The sequence below is a fragment of the Periophthalmus magnuspinnatus genome, chromosome 8, assembly GCF_009829125.3.
Source record: "Periophthalmus magnuspinnatus isolate fPerMag1 chromosome 8, fPerMag1.2.pri, whole genome shotgun sequence".
Classification (NCBI taxonomy): domain Eukaryota; kingdom Metazoa; phylum Chordata; class Actinopteri; order Gobiiformes; family Gobiidae; genus Periophthalmus; species Periophthalmus magnuspinnatus.
Window position 1 is genome coordinate 13359070 of NC_047133.1, and position 18416 is coordinate 13377485.

The 18416-nt window shown below is 39.4% G+C and overlaps 1 protein-coding gene across 2 annotated transcripts in view; it reads right to left on the reverse strand.

Annotated features, from left to right (window-relative positions):
* Nucleotides 1–18416, reverse strand: part of LOC117374485 (myosin-10) — a 93065-nt gene that overhangs the window by 54546 nt on the left and 20103 nt on the right. The window lies entirely within an intron of this gene.

Genomic DNA, 18416 nt, shown 5'->3' on the forward strand with positions numbered 1-18416 from the left:
TCGGTAGCCATTTATGAAAGTTCTGCATATTTGAACAGGAAGTCAAATGACCTGTTTTGTATTACTTAGCTTTTTTTTTTTTTTTTTTTTTATTAATATTGATGTTTACAATGAATAAAAAATCTATGATATTAATGATCTGCTTATGTCATAGTTAAATACTAGTCCCTGACAGATAGTAAAAATCAGGTATGGCACCATTACGTTGAACCCCTGGCAAAATGTTAGCTATCTAGTATATGGTGAATGCAATTTTAAACCAATCGGTGGACTCTACTTTAACTTCAACTTTAAAGAAAACTGTTCCTTGTGCTAGCTTTAGTTGTAGCATTCCCAGTCCATTCCTGTGGTGTGGGTGTGCGGCCGGTGTACTCCTGATCCTTGCGGTGTGTAATGGCTGCAGACGACAGGGAGACTGCAACATGAGCTTCTTTACCTCTCATCACCACAGCATTAGCCTGGACCACAGCAGGGGCTGACCTCCACGTTCCAGAGGCCTCCAGTGGACTACAAACAACTACAAAGGACTACAAGACCCATAGGCCACAGCTGGTGACCTGCTTAGCTGTAGGCTGTTTTTTATGGACCAGTTAAATAGGGCTGAAAGAAAAATACAGGAGAAAACGCTCTGCAGATTGAACTAAAGAGCTCTGATAGAACCTGTGATATCTCCATGTGGTCAAAATGAACACATTAGGCTAGGTTTGAATGTTAAAGGTGCTGTACCAGATTTTTACTGTTTTCAAAATGTGAAAAAGAACAAGGCCAAGTTTATTTTAAAAGGTTTGTAGTGGTTCAAAGTTTTTCCTCACTTATCTTATGCATTCCAAGCATCCTAATTATTCACTGCGATGTATAATTTATAATTGCTTTTCACAACTTTTAGAAGCGCTTAGTTTTGTGCCACAGTAAAAATAACTAGCATGCACACAGTGGACCTATTTTGACCTCTAGAGCTACTTATGCAATATATCTGTACTGGAGCAATACACATTTGTTTGAAAAATGAAAACAACATCTGCTTCGATTGTCTTAAAAATGCACATTTTGTTAGCATTTATGTTGAGCACAAATGTCTTTGCCAATAAACTAAACACTTCTACATGTAGTGAGGTTTTCTAACAAAGCTCTGATGTTACTGTGGTCGAGTGGTTGTCAGTCCCTAAACCAGCTCTGTTTGATAGTTTGTGATGTTAGGAGGTTAATATTAACTCCTCCATTGAAAATACATTAAAGCCAATGTTCCATCCAGTACCAGTGTTTAGGACGCACTTGTTTACAAGCACTAGAAGAGTCTTTAAACCAAACTGATGCATAACTGATATATGTCATTGATACTTTGTACATGATAACCAACAGATTGCTATAGAAGTTTTCTTTCTCCAAATACTAACAAAATGATGCTTTACTAAATATTATTCACCAACGTCAGAGCTAAAAATAGCCAAGGACATCTGCAAACCTTGTGTTCTCTTGACCAAATGCAAAAGTTATACCAACAGGATCAAACAGCCTGGACAGACAGTAAATACGCACAGATGCTTTTAATGGTCATTGTAACTCTTACATGATAAATGAGACCAGTGCAACCTTCAAATAGGGCTAGTATCTTTGAATTACTGCCCGATAGTGGATAAATAAGATTAGGAAAATATCAAGATTCTCCTTAAAATAAAACCTTTACACACTGTCATCCAACTATATATATATATATATATATATATATATATATATATATATATATATGTATATGTATGTATGTATATATAAAAATATTGTTAATAATACAGACAGTATTTGTTTTATTTCTGCAATGTCTTCATGGAGCCTTAAGAGTGAAAATGAAAGCTGAGGGGGGAGCCAAGTGTGTGTGTATATATATATATATATATAAATAAAAGACAGAGACCTGCCCGATGCATATGGATCCTTAACACAATTTAGCACACTTGGCTCCCCTCCTTGGCCCAGCTTTCGTTTTCACTCTTAAGGCTCCATGAAGACATTGCAGAAATAAAACAAATACTGTCTGTATTATTAACAATATTTTTAGTGGCTTTAGAGACCCTAAGTTCAGGTTTAAGCTCCTTGGGTGTGTTAGCTGCAGCGTTAGCAGTAACAGCTGTGTGAAGAGGACACTATTCGCCACACTGATAAAATGACATAATTTAGTCATTTTTATAATTCTATCAACACATACAATTTATTCACAATATAATGTATAAAAACTTGGAGACTTATTTCATTGCCTGGCATGTTCCACACTATGGCATTCACAACTCCACAGATCTGACCTGTGACTTGTACTGGTGCTGTGACCTGCTTGTTTACATAGATATGATCAAGGTGAATGCCATCAGTAGAACATTCCACACATTCCATAGAGACAAGCAGGTGGCTGACACTCAGAAGCTCCATAATGCATTTACCTGATCAAATATACAGTCCCCAAATGTCTACTATTTTACTATCTCTTGAGAAAATAAAGAAAAAAAGAGAGACCATAAAAATACATCCATGGGCCTTTTTAAGCCCCTGGGCCACAGTTTGAAATTTGCTACTACACCAGACCAGTCCAGTCCAACAGCTCATAGAGGTGTGTGCACTTCAGGGTTTCTTCTGCTCCTAATCATTTGTGCCCACACAGATTAAAGCAGGCTCATTCCTCACATTCCACTGCCCCCTCTCCTCCTTCACTGTGCTACTGTTAGACCCATAATAATGACCTCATTTCACCTCCAACTGGACCACCACATCGCAAACGTTAAACCAATAAGAGCTGAAAAACACTAAAGTAGCACTGTGTAACTTTTCTGGTGAGGTCCATAATAATGACTACATTTCATCTCCATTGTACTTCCTCATTATGGCAGTAATAGAGGTCAGAAAAGGGCTACTGCATAACTTTTCTTGTGAAGGGTCCACCTTATTGCTTTGCCAAGAATTTTCCACAGTATGGCATTAAACTTAACTATCTCCATGGAGACAAGAAGCTGACTCCACTAGGCCAAGTTACAGGTCAGATCTGTGAAAATATGACCCTGCTCACAGAAAAAAATGGATGTTAAATGAATAAATGCAATAATAGATGCATTCAACTCTACCCTGTGGAACACTGTAGTAAAGCAATAACATCTCCATGGAGACTATGCCGTACCCTCCAACAAGTTAGTGCATCTTTACATTTCCTTAAACCCTAACAATATTAAGAGAGAAAAAAAAAAAGAAAAAAAAGCATTTTACTGCAAGTGAGCTTGCCTTTCCACAGAACTGATTTGATAAATGGCAGGTGGCTGCACCCTCTGTTGGCGGCAGTTGAAATTACAAATTAGTAGGATGGCTATTGTTAACATGACATATTTTCTTGCAAGTGACGTCAAAAACCAAAACACCTTTACAGTTTCCAAACTGTTCTTCTTAATTCTGATAAAGTATAAACCAGGATTAAAATTCACTCACAACACATCTGGCAACCCAATCAAGTCATAAAAAACTCCTACTAACCCCACTGCGCTTCTAAGCAGAATATTTACATAATATATTGACTCAGTACTTAACAGCTAGAACTTGCTACAAAACGTGTTACAAATGAAAATAGTCTGGCAACCTTTCGGGGTCTCCTGCAGGATGTAACATGTTTTTCCACACTCTACTTCACACAATTAGCTCCATAAAAAACACTATAAAGCGCTGCAGGGAGACTTCCGAGCACCAAGCAACCACCAGTGCTGCATAGGCAATCCAGACCCATGTAAAGGACTGGGAGCTCACATTTAAGGTACATAGTGCTTTAGCAATTTGAGTACTTGGAGTGACTTTTTAGTTTTAGTTAAAGGTCCTATATTATGCAACATTTACTCTAGTGAGCTGTAAGCCATGTTAGAAGGTTGTTAAAAACATACCAGAAGTTGTATTTTGTTTCATTCACATGTGTTCGAGTAACCCTTCATTATTAGTCTGTCTTCAGCGCCAAAGCTCAAAATGCTCTGTTCCACTGGGTGATGTCATGAAATGGTAGTTTTCAAGTTAACTTTTACCTTTTGTTCAGTAGATATTGGCAATTCCAGGGCTGAAATCAAACACATGATTCTAGTGAAGGCGTAAGGAGTTTGAAAACACAGTGCAGCATGAGAGAAGAACTCAGCCTAAATATGCAGGGTTTGTGTGTTAAACATGTGTGAATGAAACAAAACACAACTCCAGGTGTGTTTTTGGTGAAGAAACATTACAACATATAACAGAAAAGAGCGTAATATAGACCCTTTAAATCTGGAGTACTTGATATTTCACATTGCTGAAAGAGGAAGTAGATATTTAAATATGTCTACCTCGTCTCTTACAAACCCTTTAGCACGTCGTTAATATCCGTATGCATTAATTTTCAGGCAGGTGCAAGGCTTTAGAACGACGTTTTTCTGACAGTGAAGTAAAACTGGGGTGGACCGCCCAAGAGCAGCCAATAAGAGCACTTATTTAAATACTTTATTATTATCACCGCAGTCTCATTTTGTCACAATGTGCTACTTTTACAATATACTACATGGGGAAAAAAACAAGCTCTACTAATTTACAAAAAAAAGCAGACTGGATTATTCAACTTTTTGCCACAGATGGGAAGCTTGTCAATCTTTTAACAAGTCAAGTTAAGAAAAGGGGCTAATGCTATGAAATTGTATTCTAAATTGAGCAGTCTAATGGCTATCGCTGTATGCTACATTTGAAGATGCATTGTGGGAAATTTTGTGTGCACTTCTTTTTACTACAAAAAGAAATGACATGAACAGAACAATGGACAGAATAGTGTGGACATTCAGACGTAGTCTCTAGTTTAGACCTACTCATAAGCAGTTCCCGTTTTTGTCGAAACCATTTTCACTGTGATTTTGTTTTTTGTTGTTTTTTTTGTTTTGTTTTTTACATCAGATGCCCTTCCTGTCCTAACCCGTCGCATTAGTGTAACTGGAGTAGCAAATGGGGCAGATTTTCAAGTGTGGTTGTCCAGTTCAAAACATTACTCTAGACCAGGGGTCACCAACCCTATGCCCGCGGGCGCCATGTCGCCCCCAAGCCCCAGATGAGTCGCCCGCAGACCGGTTCTAAAAACAGCACAACTCACTAATGAGCTGCATCTAAAATTTAATCTTATTCTGTTGCTTTTTTTTTTTTTATCACCCTTGCGTTTATATAGATTTAAAAATTGACAATATCTTAAACATATGTTCATTATACGTGAAGTTTAGATAAGTTAAGGTGAACTTTGACCTACTCACTTCAAAGGTCAGTATTGTGCGCGTGACAAAACCAGTGCTCCGCTCGCGAGCGCTGTGAGGATGCGCTGAAAGCAGTTTCTTACTCCAAAACATGGTAGAAAATAAAGAGATCACTTTCACAACGATTTAAGACTGTAAAAGAAACCTGCGCATATCTCATCTGCGGAGCGATTGTGGTGACGTCAAAGTGGCACAATGTGGAGGGACACTTCACTACCTCTCATAAAACTCCACACTAACTACCCACGGGGACGCGCACTCCCCACGGAGACGAGCGCTCCCCCACGGGGACGCACACTATGGGCAGAACAAGCCCAGAGCTAAACGCAGCTTTGGGTAAACAACAGGCTTTTTTTCACGACACCGGTGAAAAAGTCAAACAACGCAATGGAGATTTATTTAAAAATATGTAACCTTATTTTTCTTTAACATTACATAATTGATAACTTTATGAAACATGGTGCAATGTGTATTATTTATGTTTTGTTAAAAAGGTTTGTCAATGGATAGTGAAAATGGGACACTTTTCCTATGAGATGTAGTGATGTAAGTGTCATCTGGAAATTTAACAATTACTAAGATTAGTAAAGTTAAAGTGCTGTATACTGATATCTGTTTCCCTCCTTGCTCATTGTTGATAATTATTTTGAGAAAACATTAATATGACCAGTGTCTTCCAACATGATCAGTGTGTTCACATAGATGATTATCATTTATCATTATTAATAATGTATAACTAAAGGCAAACTGAGAAAATGTGTTATTTCAGAAGAGCGTCTCAAACTGGTAGCCCTTCATATGACTCAGTGCCCATAAAGTAGCTCTCAGGTTAAAAAAGGTTGGTGACCCCTGCTCTAGACTTTACCGCATGTAACGTTTTACTGGCCTCCTTGAGATGTTGAGAACAGGAACCAGAACAAGGGCGGCTCACATTCCCAGACAGAGGAGTGGTGTGGAGGTGTGGGATCTGGGGGGCTGCTCCATGTCACTGTCACCCCAACGCTTCCGGGACATTATGATAAGAGAACGAGAGAGAGAGAAAGGGAGAGAGAGCGAGAGAGAGAAAGGGAGAGAGGGAGAGAGAGATTGAACAGAGGGAGAAAGAGGGAGATGAAGACACAGAGCGAGAGAAAGGAAAAAGAGGGGGAAAAAGTAAAAAGGAGACAGAGAAAGAAAAAGAGAGTGAATGAATAGAGAGAGAAACGGAGAGAGGGAGGGAGAGATTGACAGAGGGAGAAAGAGGGCGATGAAGACAGAGAAAAAAGTAAAAGGAGACAGAAAAGAAAAAGAGAGAGGGAATGAATATATAGAGAGAAAGAATGAAAAAATGAAAGAGACTAAGAGGAAGAGAGAAAGGAGAAGATTGACAAAGGGGGAAAGAGGGAGATAAAGACAGAGAGCGGGAGAAAGAGGGAAACAAGTAAAAAGGAGACAGAAAGAAAGGAGAGAGGGAATGAATAGAAAGACAGAAAAAAGGAGAAGAAAAGGAAGGAGAAAGAGAAAAAAGGGAGAAGGGAGGAAGGGACAATAAGGGACGAAGAGCGAAAGAGCGGGAGGCAGATATTGCCAGAGGGAGAAAGATGGAGATAAAGACAGAGAGAGAGAGAAGGAGAAAGAAGAAAAAAGTAATGAGACAAAAAGAAAAAGGGAGAGGGAATGAATATAGAAAGAAAGAACGAAAAGGGAGGGAGAGTAAGAGACTGAGAGAAAGTAAGGGAGTGAGAGATCGATAGAGGGAGATAGAGGGTGATAAAGACAGAGAGAGAGGAGAAAGGGGGAAAAAGTAAAAAGGAGAGAGAGAAAGAAAAAGAGAAGGATAGAGAGAGAAAGATTCACTAACAAAAATCTGAAGCATCTAAACTGCCCTTGTGCAACTTGGCAAGACATTCCACACCTGTCACATTAACATGGCTAGTTACGACAGGAAGGCCTACTGCTGTTGTTGTGTCCTTGAGCAAAACACTTCACCTCAGGGATTAACTAACATTCCAAATTTAAGTGTATAAACTAAAACTGCATTATTTCACAATGTTGTTTTACCATATTTCCTCAATCTATAGTCTACATTTTGATCATGTGCCACGCTGTTTGTAACTAGCCATGCCTTCTATAACAGTGAGCACTGGGCTAACAGCTGCGGGACAGTGTGCTGAGCTAGCGTGCCATTGGGCAGTCCAGTGGAATCCAGATACCCCTGAGTTACCCCCCGCTCTGGGACCGGGGGCGTAGGGGCGTGAACTGACTGGGGCTGAGCATTACTGGCAAAGGGTACATGCTTTCAAATACTGAGGTCCATCCTTTGATCCATTTTAGTCATGGAGCTGATTAATAAAGATGCCGTCATTTCATAAACATGACTTAACTGTGTCCCTAGATATGAGGGAAACATGTTGAAATCAAATATTACTTACTGATAATAACTGCAATGCTGATTTATTCTTAGTTAGAAAAACATTAGACATGATGGACAAATTATTTATGTTTTAATTTTGGTTCCCAAGATGATTATCCAATCAGAAAGCAAACTGAGCCTTTCATGAGTCTCTCATTTGGGTTGCCAGTTCGAATGCATCCAGTTGGTTTAAACCTAAAAGAACTCTCTCTGATCTGAATGGTCACTACCTAAACCCAGCACCTGCAGCTAATCATGAATCAGTGCTAGTCCAGCCACTGCAGCTCAGTGAGTAAATTCTGGAGGTTCTGAGCTAATACTATACCTAAAACGGTAAGAGCACATGCTGCATGTCGTTCAAGTTTGGTCATAGTTTTAGTTCTCAGCCCAGACCTGTAATATTTCTGGTTTAGACCTAGTTTAGTCTTGGTTTACTTATTTATTTCTGGTTAGTCCTGGTTTAGAACTGGATATACAGAGCAGAATGAGGTCCTGGTTTAGACCTGGTGTGTCTTTCAGGGTTTAGTCAAAAGTTAGTTGTGGTATTTGATGTGCTCCATCTGAATCCATCCTGACTGATCCTGCATTTCTTCATTTCTGATAAAGCATTGTCTGGGCTTCATCCTGGTTTAGTGTTAGGACCAGTAATACAAAAGTAATTGAACTTAGCTTGGAGGTGTCTTTAACCTGGATAGACTGACAATCCCACAGGAGTGTCTAGTGTGTAGTACGAAGTGGGGTATAAAATGGTGAAGAGCAAAAAAGCTGTTGGGTCTGATTGGCTAAAGAGTGATCTTATTATCTTATACCATATCTAGAGCAGGTTAAAGGTACACTGTGTAACTTTTCTGACTGAGGATCTGTCACCTGCTTGTCTCGAGAAAATCATATTGCTTTGCTTCTTTCATTTACTCAGTTACAGGTGATATAATTAACAATAAACACCTTTTTTCAGGAGTCTGCTGCTTGTATCTATGACAAGTTTTATGCAATTTTGTGGAACATTCCAGGCAAACCATCTCAACATCTAAAAACATGTAGACCCACTTTAAGGCGTTGAAGGCTGATGTAGTGATCCGTTTTTGTAGCAGCAATAAACCGAGGTTAACCACTAAATTAGCTCAGTAACCCTCTAACAGCTTTGTAGTATGGCACTCTGGTGTAGACCTTGCATTTACAGTAAAACACTACTTCATAGAGTATTTATGGCCTGTCCGTGTCTGCGGTACAGTAGCAGAGCCTGGGGAGCTGTGAGCCTGGGCTGATGGTGCGGGTGCGGCGGTGGGAAAGCCCTGATAAAGACAGCGTAGATAAAGTTAGTAGATGAGAGACGCACATGTGGATGATGTCATGTCCCAGTAGCTCAAAATAGACTCCACCGTTACAGATGTTGGCTGGAGACAGGAGATGACATCACACTATAGTTAAGGTTTATGTACACTAATGATTTATTTTATGTGCTCTATATGTTCAAGGAAAAATAAGTTTCTTTTTCCATATGAATCCTGCACAGACCGATGAATTGGTTAATATACTTTTTTAGCTCATCGGCTTCTGTCCCCACCATCGGCCAATATTTAACTTAGGATGACCACCTCATTAAAAGAAAGACATTAAACGATATTTGAACAGTGGACAAATTGTTAGCATACTGCCCTTTTAAAGGTTTGTATTGAAACAGGAGGGTGGATATCTGAAAATAATTGCTATGAATACTGTTTTTCTACATTATACTATTCTAGATTAGATGTGTGGACTGTATATTGTAAGTGAAATAATCCAATATTTATACATTAATCACATTTTTTTGTGTAAAATCAGATCTACATGTTGACCAAAATATGAGCCAAATAATACTGCCCTCAAAATATCGGCATCAGAATGTCGGCCTCAAAATATCAGCCTTGACATTCTGGTCTCAATATATTGGCCTCAAAAGATTAAAAGATCTAATTTGTTTTCCATACATCACTGGAATAACTGAACCTGGTTGGGCGGCACTGTCTGAGCTTGGCTTTTATTGTATTGAAATAAAATCACCTCATCTGATTTTTTACACACAAAGATCCACTAAATTTCATTAAATGTAAACGTCTCACTAGGGCTTCACAGTGCTGTAACTCACTAACAATGGCATAAAAGCATCATATTTTTAACTACAGTCTGTGTCTGTACCAGAGCGGTGTCATGTGTAAGTCCTTTTCAATAGTGTTGTTCTACATGTGGTTGGAGCAGGGCCTGGAACTTGTTTTATAACGTCTGAGCTACATCCACACAGGCCTTTATAGGGTCTCCATCTGGGACTGCAACACATTGTCTACATAACTCAGATACCCTTCCTGTGCCATAAGGATGGTCCTGCATGGAGGGGAGACTATCAGAGGACAGACATGTGGTACCCATGGAGAGAGAGAGAGGTGTGAGGCTGCCGGGCTGGTTCAATTAGACTGGGCTTTGAAATATGATACAACTCATAAACTCTGTGTGGAAACCAAGTCATAATGTCATAGTAAGTCAAAGTGTGTGTATGAAGCCATGGAAATCCATGGGTCAACTTACTACATTCACATCTATGGAATCTAATAGAATTGGGTCAAGGCCATTTAAAGGGCCCATATTATGCTATTTTCTTATCTGTTCTAATGTTGTGTCTTCATCAATAAATACTTAAGTTTTGTTTGTTTCATTCACACACGTTTAACACAAAAACCCTCATTTATCCTGTGTTCTGCTCTCAAACTGAAAACAGTCTGTTTCACCTTGTGATGTCACACGGTAATACAGGAAGTGTTCCATTGTGTTTTTAAACTCCATACAGGTAGCTGTTAACTTACCAGAGAATGACATCACAAGGAACAGAGCATTTTCAGCTTTGGAGATGTAGACAGACTAAGAATGAAGGATGTGTGAATGAAACAAAACACAACACAACAAAATGCTACATTCAGCAAAAACAACATATTAACATGTTTTGTATGTTTCACTCTCACCCTTCAGAACATTATCAGATTACAGTCGATATGCACTCCACTAATGAAATTACTGCACATCGTATCAGATTTGTTAAGGTGTAGTGTATTGTTCTGTACCACCTTTTTGTATATTTGTGGAAAATGGCCATGTAGGAGCATGGGTGATGTAGGCTTGTGGGCTCAGAATTGGACAGAATCTTACAGCTAACTGGCCTGGGAGATATCTCTAAACGTGGATGACATATAAAACCATTTTAGGCATGTTTTTGATGACGGAATACTACAACATGGTATAAAGCTCAAAAAGTTGATTTTGCATAAAACTCCCACTTCAAATAACACTATAGCAGCAGTATATAAAATGTGGTCTCAAATATTGTCCAAATTGATGATCTATTTGAAAAGAACTATAACTTGTAAAATATTTGGCAGCACAAAGGGTCCAGTAAATCCCATTATAATCGGTGTAATTGTTCCGTCCTGTCCGTCACTTGTTCCATGCACCTCATGTTTACAAAGAGCTCTTTACAGCTGTTCCTGATGAAGTCCCACTTGTGTCATATTAAACGTGTGCTTTGATAGTGAGACAGGAGGAGAAGGCCAGGCCACAGTGACTCCTGGTGCAAAGCCAAGGCTGCTCATAGATAACAGGGACTATAGACATAATACTGGATGTGATCAGTAACAGTATATTTGCTTACAGAAAAACTGTTGGGCAGTAACAAATAGAGGAATACATTTCAATCTTCAATTTTACTTGTCTTAAATGTTTAAAAAAAATACTTTTTCAACGTTTTATCTATGTACAACAGAGTTGTATTTTGTTTGATTCACATATGTTTTGAGTAATCATTTATATTTCATTCATCTTCCAATGCAGGGTTATGCTTTTAATACAATCTATAAACTCATTCCAAACTTTAAATGTGGATTTATCCAGAATTATTGGTCCTATCACAATTGTAGTAATTTTCCCTAGTGGTAAGTTTTCATACCTCAGCACCATGTGGTGTATGGGGTATAGCACATAGGCCCATTATAATTCATGTAAATTAATTTATTTTATTTATCTTTATTTATACAGGGGAACCCAAAGAGAGCACTTGGGCTCTGTTTTTCATGGGCAGCCTGTTTAAAATACAATACAAACAGAAAAAAACAAACAAAATTGGGGTTGTACTTAAAAAACATGAGTGACAGAGATGCATCTGTACGCGCGTCAGAAAAAGCCACATCCATTCACAAAATTTAGATTTAGAGAATTTGCATTGAAGTCTGACGCTCCTCCAGTAAGTAACGCATAAAAGCCATACACCCACAGTAAAACCCTGCTTGCAAGAGACTTGAGCCCTCTGACTCAAGCCCCAGGGCCTAAACATGGCCGATCATTGAAGTCAATGGGCCGTGCTCAATGGTGCATGTCGTGAGTTTAGCCTTTAGCGGCTAGGTTCATCCGGTCCTGTCCATCGACCATGAGCAGTTGAGCTACCCCCCATGAGACTTTACATGACGAGAGTGAGTGGAGTGGCCATGAAGGAGTCAAGGGAATAATAAATACATTACAAATTAGAATTATGTTTACGCTTCCAAGGCTGAATCATGTTCTAAACCTGCAGTTTGTTCATGCCAGTTGGGCTTGTTTGCATCCCTCACATGCTTCTTCATGTCGTACTATATGACTGCTCTAACCAATCAGCGCTTGAGCTTAGCAAGAGTTGACATAAACTGTGGCAGAAGCTAATGATTAAGAAGCGATTTTTAAGAGAACAGATAGATTTGGAGCTGAGAAAAAGTTTATGATCTGAAATCACCACAAAATCTGGCCTTTGTGAAAATTGTAGGGGCTCTGTCAGTCCCTGTCAGTCTCCATCAGTTGAACGCGAGCAGTTTGTGATGACACTGTGCTGTATTAGAAAAATGCTTTCTGGGCAGGAGGGATTTTTTTTTGTTGTAGTAGCAATGAGTGGCCACTAATCCAACTCGAGACAGCTCTAAGATAGCAGTACCCTATTCAGTTATTTTAAAAGATCCATGCTTTGACTTGAGAGATGCACTAGCATTTACCTTTAACACTTATGCAGCTTTTCTTAAAGGGGCGGAGGCACCTTCTCCTCTCTCATCACTGTCCTCCGATACATATTCCCAGTGTCGAATATGAATTGATTTATGGTTGAAGAGTAAAATTACGGTGGGCACGTGCATGGAGCCTCATTAAAATGTAAAATTTAGTTACAGCATGTTATCATATCGTGGTATTTATGCCTAAAGTCCACCTGTCTATGTTTTCAATAAGATGGAAGAATATTGAATTGAAAATCGAGTCAATATAGAGAAAAAAACATGCATATTGCCCAGCCCTAAAATTATTTTAGCTGTAATCAAACTGCGGTAGCACGGTGGCTAGCACTCTAACCTCACAGCAAGAAGGCTCCTCAATTTTCCCTATCAACCCAAAACATGCACAATAAGTCAGATACTCCAGCTAAGTTAGTCCTGACCAAGACTAGCTCAGAAATGGGTCCCCGGGGAAGGATGAATCAAATGCAGAGGACAAATTTCTGGGGACAAAAAAGTGTATCTTAACCTTAACAACCCTACTAAGACTACAAACCACGTATTTCTTGGAGTGGTACAATGTTCACACTATGTTGCTAACATTTCTTTTCACAATGTTTCTGTCTTCACCGTTGCCTGCAAAGTCATGCAACTAAAGTGTTCAAAGCGTCAAACATTCCCATATATTATCTTCTTATCCAACTTGAAATACCAACTCAAAGGTACCCATATTTCTCCCCAAAACCACAGAAAAGCATAACCTGCCCCACTGAAAGCCACTATGTTTTTGCTCACAGAGCCTCAGACCTAAACAACAGTTGCCTCCATTGAGAAAAAAGCTGTGGTTGGTGTGGTTGTTGGGTGTAGCCTATGGACCAATGAGAGGACAGAGAAAGCAGTGGGAGATAGGGCCCAAGTATGCAGCAGCGGCAGTGCGCTAATGGCTAGCAGATGTTAGCTCCATGCACACAGGCTCTTTGTGATGCGTTCGGGAGGTGTGTGTTTACTGTGGCACCTTCCATATGAGCACGCTAAGCTGAGCGAGCGCCAGAGGAATCCAGACTCCCCTGGGGAAAGGCTTATCGCAGGAGATTTGGGGTTAGAAATGGAATTGGTCTGCTGATAGAATCTGCTGTTTATCACTGTGGATGGAGAGGAAATGAAGCATGGTATAGTTAACATAAACTCTGTATTGTTAGGTCATATTATATATATTTTTTACACACATTTTTTTTTATATATATATATATATATATATATATATATATATATATAAAAATAAAAATGAAATAAATAAAAATGAAATAAAAATTTCAAAATGCTACAAATAGCCTAGAGTGGATTAACAGCAAAACGTTGAATATAACAGGAAACTGAAACTCACAGACAGCGCCCACCTCTACATAAATGTCCCAAGATAAGTCCATGTTAAGTCCACTTTGGCTTATGTGTTTCAAGCACGGTGACTATAGGGCATTTTTTTCGCATCTCCTTACTGACGCCAACCCAGAGCTAGTCTCTTGAGCAGCTCCTTGACCTCAGTAAGAGGATTCATCCTCATCAGTTTGTATGGTACGCCATGTATCCATCCCACTGCCTGAAACTGAGTGCCACACTGGAGCTCAGGTATGACACATAAACAACGTGCTCACGGTTGTGCACAATCGTGGGAATAGTGATGGTGCACATTGGAATTAATTACATTAAACTACAGCAGTTTGAGGTGTTGGACTCCTTACGCATAGGATGAAAAATGTTCAATCAGTATTGGAAATTACTAAGTTTTTCAAGGTCGTGTTGCCATTTATGTCAAAGATGACCTGTCTGTGGACTTTCTATTCTCGCGCTCAAAGCCTAGATGATTTGAATATCTGTCTCTGTCTGTTAATGTACTAGCTGGTATTTATCGTGCACCTTCAGCACCAAAAAAATGCTCTTAATGATCTATTCATGATGCTTTCTAAACTAGAAAATAACGACGTCCTAATAATGAGCGATATAAATATTAACTGGTTGGCTCATATCTAGTATGACTAGACCTGACCATAGAAATTTTAATACAGGCACACTCATTGATTTAACATACATAATATGTATGTTATATAATATAATATAACAAACAAATGGTATTGGTCGCAATTTAAGAGAAAGCCTCATACATTTATATGCAGATGATGCTGTTTTGTATCCAAGTTCTCCCTCTGCAGCCAGATTTTAATTAAATTCAAAATTCTCTCAAAAATCTTAAATTATCAAGTAATAACAAAACAAATAAAACCCCAAAAAACATTTAAGTGACGTGCAATCTTAAGTTATGTCCAATTTTTATATACTAAATGGCACATTGATTGTAACCACCTATAAATATCTTTGGTTTTGGCTTGACAGAAAGTTATCCTTTAAAATATACATCTCAGAACAGTTTAAAATCACAATTATCATTTTAATGTAGAAACAAATCTTATATCCCATTGAATTACAGAAAAGAAATTGTTCAAGCAACCTTTCTTTCTGTTCCAATTTATGGAGATATAATCTACATGTAGTTTTCATCCAATACTTTGAAACCTTTAGCTACACGCTTTCACTGAATTTAAAACCCTTCACTGTACACGCTATGAAAAAGTAGGTTGGCCATTGTCTATTATGCTTCCCAAAAATGGAATACATTTCAAGGTTGTGCAAAACCAAATACCCTCTAATGCATTTTAATAATCTGGCAATTAACATTTGTAATCACACCTGCTCCTGTTATTAATGTTTTAAATGGACCTATGTAGTTATTTGTTTTGTTTGTTTGTATTGTAACACGGTGCTCATGGAAAAGAGAGTCTGGTACTCTCATTGGGCTCTTCCTGTATAAATAAAGATAAATGAAATGCATAGACAACCATCTCTCCGTGCTGAACCATGACTCCATAACCGAGATATGCCGACATGCTCCACAGCTGCCTGCCCTTCCCCGCACACCTGCCCCAGCCTGGTGCCCCTCTCCTGGGTCGCGCGCGTGCCGACAGACCCACTCACCCCTACACCTGTCCCGTCAATCAGACCCTGGATGTCCCCTCCCTCCTCCTACCCCAACCGGCGGCCTCATTTCCCCCTTCGTACAGCCCCTCTCTGGTCCCAGCCCCCTCGCACTGCAGCACAAAGCTCCTATTGTAAGGCACAATGCAGTCTCGGGACCACCCCCCTCCACCCTGTGACGGGACCCTACGCTCTGTTTCTCCCCAGAACATAGCCGTGTGTTTGGGCATGACTTCCTCTGGGGTCTTAATTGGCCACATTGTTTAGGCTGCATGTTTAAAGAGAACATATTTTTATCACTGGAAAATATATTGCATTAGTATTTCAGAAATATTTAAAATTTCACAGTACTAATATGATGTAGTTCTCAGATTTATAACATTTTATCAATTGTAAACCCGAAAATATGTGATGGATTTGTCTGGGGTCAGTTGTGGTGCTGTATCTGATTTTTACTCTATGAAAATCGTGAAAAGCAGAACTAGTTAACAGTGGTCCAAAGTTATTCCTCACTTACCTGATGCATTCCAAGCATTATAATTATTCATGGTGATGAGTTTATAAGTGATTGTCACTAAACTGGCCAATGCAGTTTTGCCACGGTAATGCTAGCACAAGAACCATGCACTTCCTGCTTCTCAGACAAAAAAAGTTTTAATAATTAGATTCAGACTGTCACTGTTTGAGAAAGGGGCAAGTGGAAGTGGAAACAGTCAAGTTGTTCAGAATGTTCAGAAATAGTTCTGTGATGACACTTGGCCATCCTTTTAATCATTATCTCTGCCTCATGTCAAGGCATTTGACAGACCACTCCACACACAGTGGTCATGCGGTCTGGAGCAGAAGAGCAAAGGAGCAGAGCTGTGGTCTGGAGCAGAGATGCAGAGGAGCAGAGGAGCAGAGGAGCAGATGAGCAGAGGAGCAGATGAGCAGAGGAGCAAATGAGCAGAGGAGCAGAGGAGCAGAGCTGTGGTCTGGAGCAGAGGAGAAAAGGAGAGAGAGCAGAGAAGCAGAGGAGCAGAGCTGCGGTCTGGAGCAGAGAAGCAGAGGAGTAAAGCTCTGGTGTAGAGTAGAGGAGGAGAGGAGCAGAGGAGCAGAGCTGTGGTCTGGAGAAAAAGAACAGAGCTGCGGTCTGGAGCAAAGCAGTGGTCTGGAGCAGGGAAGCAGAGGAGCAGAGCTGTGGTCTGGAGAAGAGGAGCAGAGGAGCAGAGCTGTGGCTACAGTTTTCATGTTCACTCTAATCCTCTGAGGATGTGGAACATTCTGCTTTTTCAGTGGATTCCAATTTTGGTTCAAGACAAACAACAAAAGAAAGTGGTGAACACAGAGTGAAATGAGAGGCCCGCTGCTTTTCACAAATACATGAGACCTATTTATTCAGGCATTTTAAAGTTACATCTAAAGAAGAGCTTGCAGTGAAAGCAGAGATGACTGGATTGAAACAGGCTGGCCTATGGATGGCTGGAGTAAAAGTAAGAAAAACAGACCTAGTGCATTTTGAAAAAGTTTGGTTATTCCTCACCTTCCTAAAGCATTTATTTCAACTCTGAAAGGCAAGCGGAGTTTTACCATCACAACACTGCAAACAAATATTAGCCTGCTCACAATAGAACAGCGTTACTTCCTGGTTTGTAGACAATAAAAATGCTATATTATTAAATATAGGCCATCTCTATATGACCCCAAGAGTTGCTTTCACTATATATCTGTTTCAGGCAATAAACTCAATAAACTAGTTTTACACAATTACATGGAAAACAAATTAGGCACAGAATATGTCTGGTACGGTGTATGGACTTTGATAATGCATAGGAAGGTACATCTTTGATGAGGAAAGAATGTTATAACATGGTTTAAAGCTTAAATTAAAATTTTACTTCCTGGCTGGACCTTCCTTGTGAGTAAACTGCCTCAATTTTGTTTGGAAGTTTGTTGATGACAAGATAGAGGAATTTTGTTCAGTGGTACTTCCTGTATTTTTGTACTTTTCTTCTCAACTTTCTTTCCTCAAACTGAAACTTAACTGATGTAAAACTATGATAAATATTTACCACAGGTACTATCCCACCAAACCAAGTCATAGTTAGAAAAAACATGAAAACCTGTCATATGAATGTAGAACTTTTAAGAGATACTGGACTAGCCTAAGCAGCATTAATTAGTTTTTGCATTTTAGATTGTGGACAGTTCTGTGCGGTCTCCATGGAGAAGGGGAGTGTGCCAATGCGGGGAGGGGGGAGTTGTCCCACAGTGATGACGCGTGACCCTGACTCACACACAGAATTTAGCCTGGTATGACATGGCCCGGGACAGTGCTGACCTCATTCCACAGCATTCGTCACTGCGCGGCTTTTGTGAGGGAAGAATCAGACAGAAGTTCGTGTCAATAAATGTTTCTTTTAATGTGGGAATTTCACATTGAACTGCAAGTAAGAGCACTATTAACTTCAAAACAATAGAAATACAAAGTGGTGGTCCAAGACATTTTTCAAGTAAGAGTAAAAAGTACTTAGAGAAACTACTGCTACTACTCTTGATGTAACCAAAACCTTTACTCAAGTAAAAGTATTGTTATACTAAAAGTATTGTTATACTGTACAATATATTAACTCAAGTAGAAGTTAAAGAATGGTGTCTGAATGGTGTCTAAGTAGAAAAAAAAGTTACTCAATGTATGCAGCAGAATGTAGCAGAAGATGA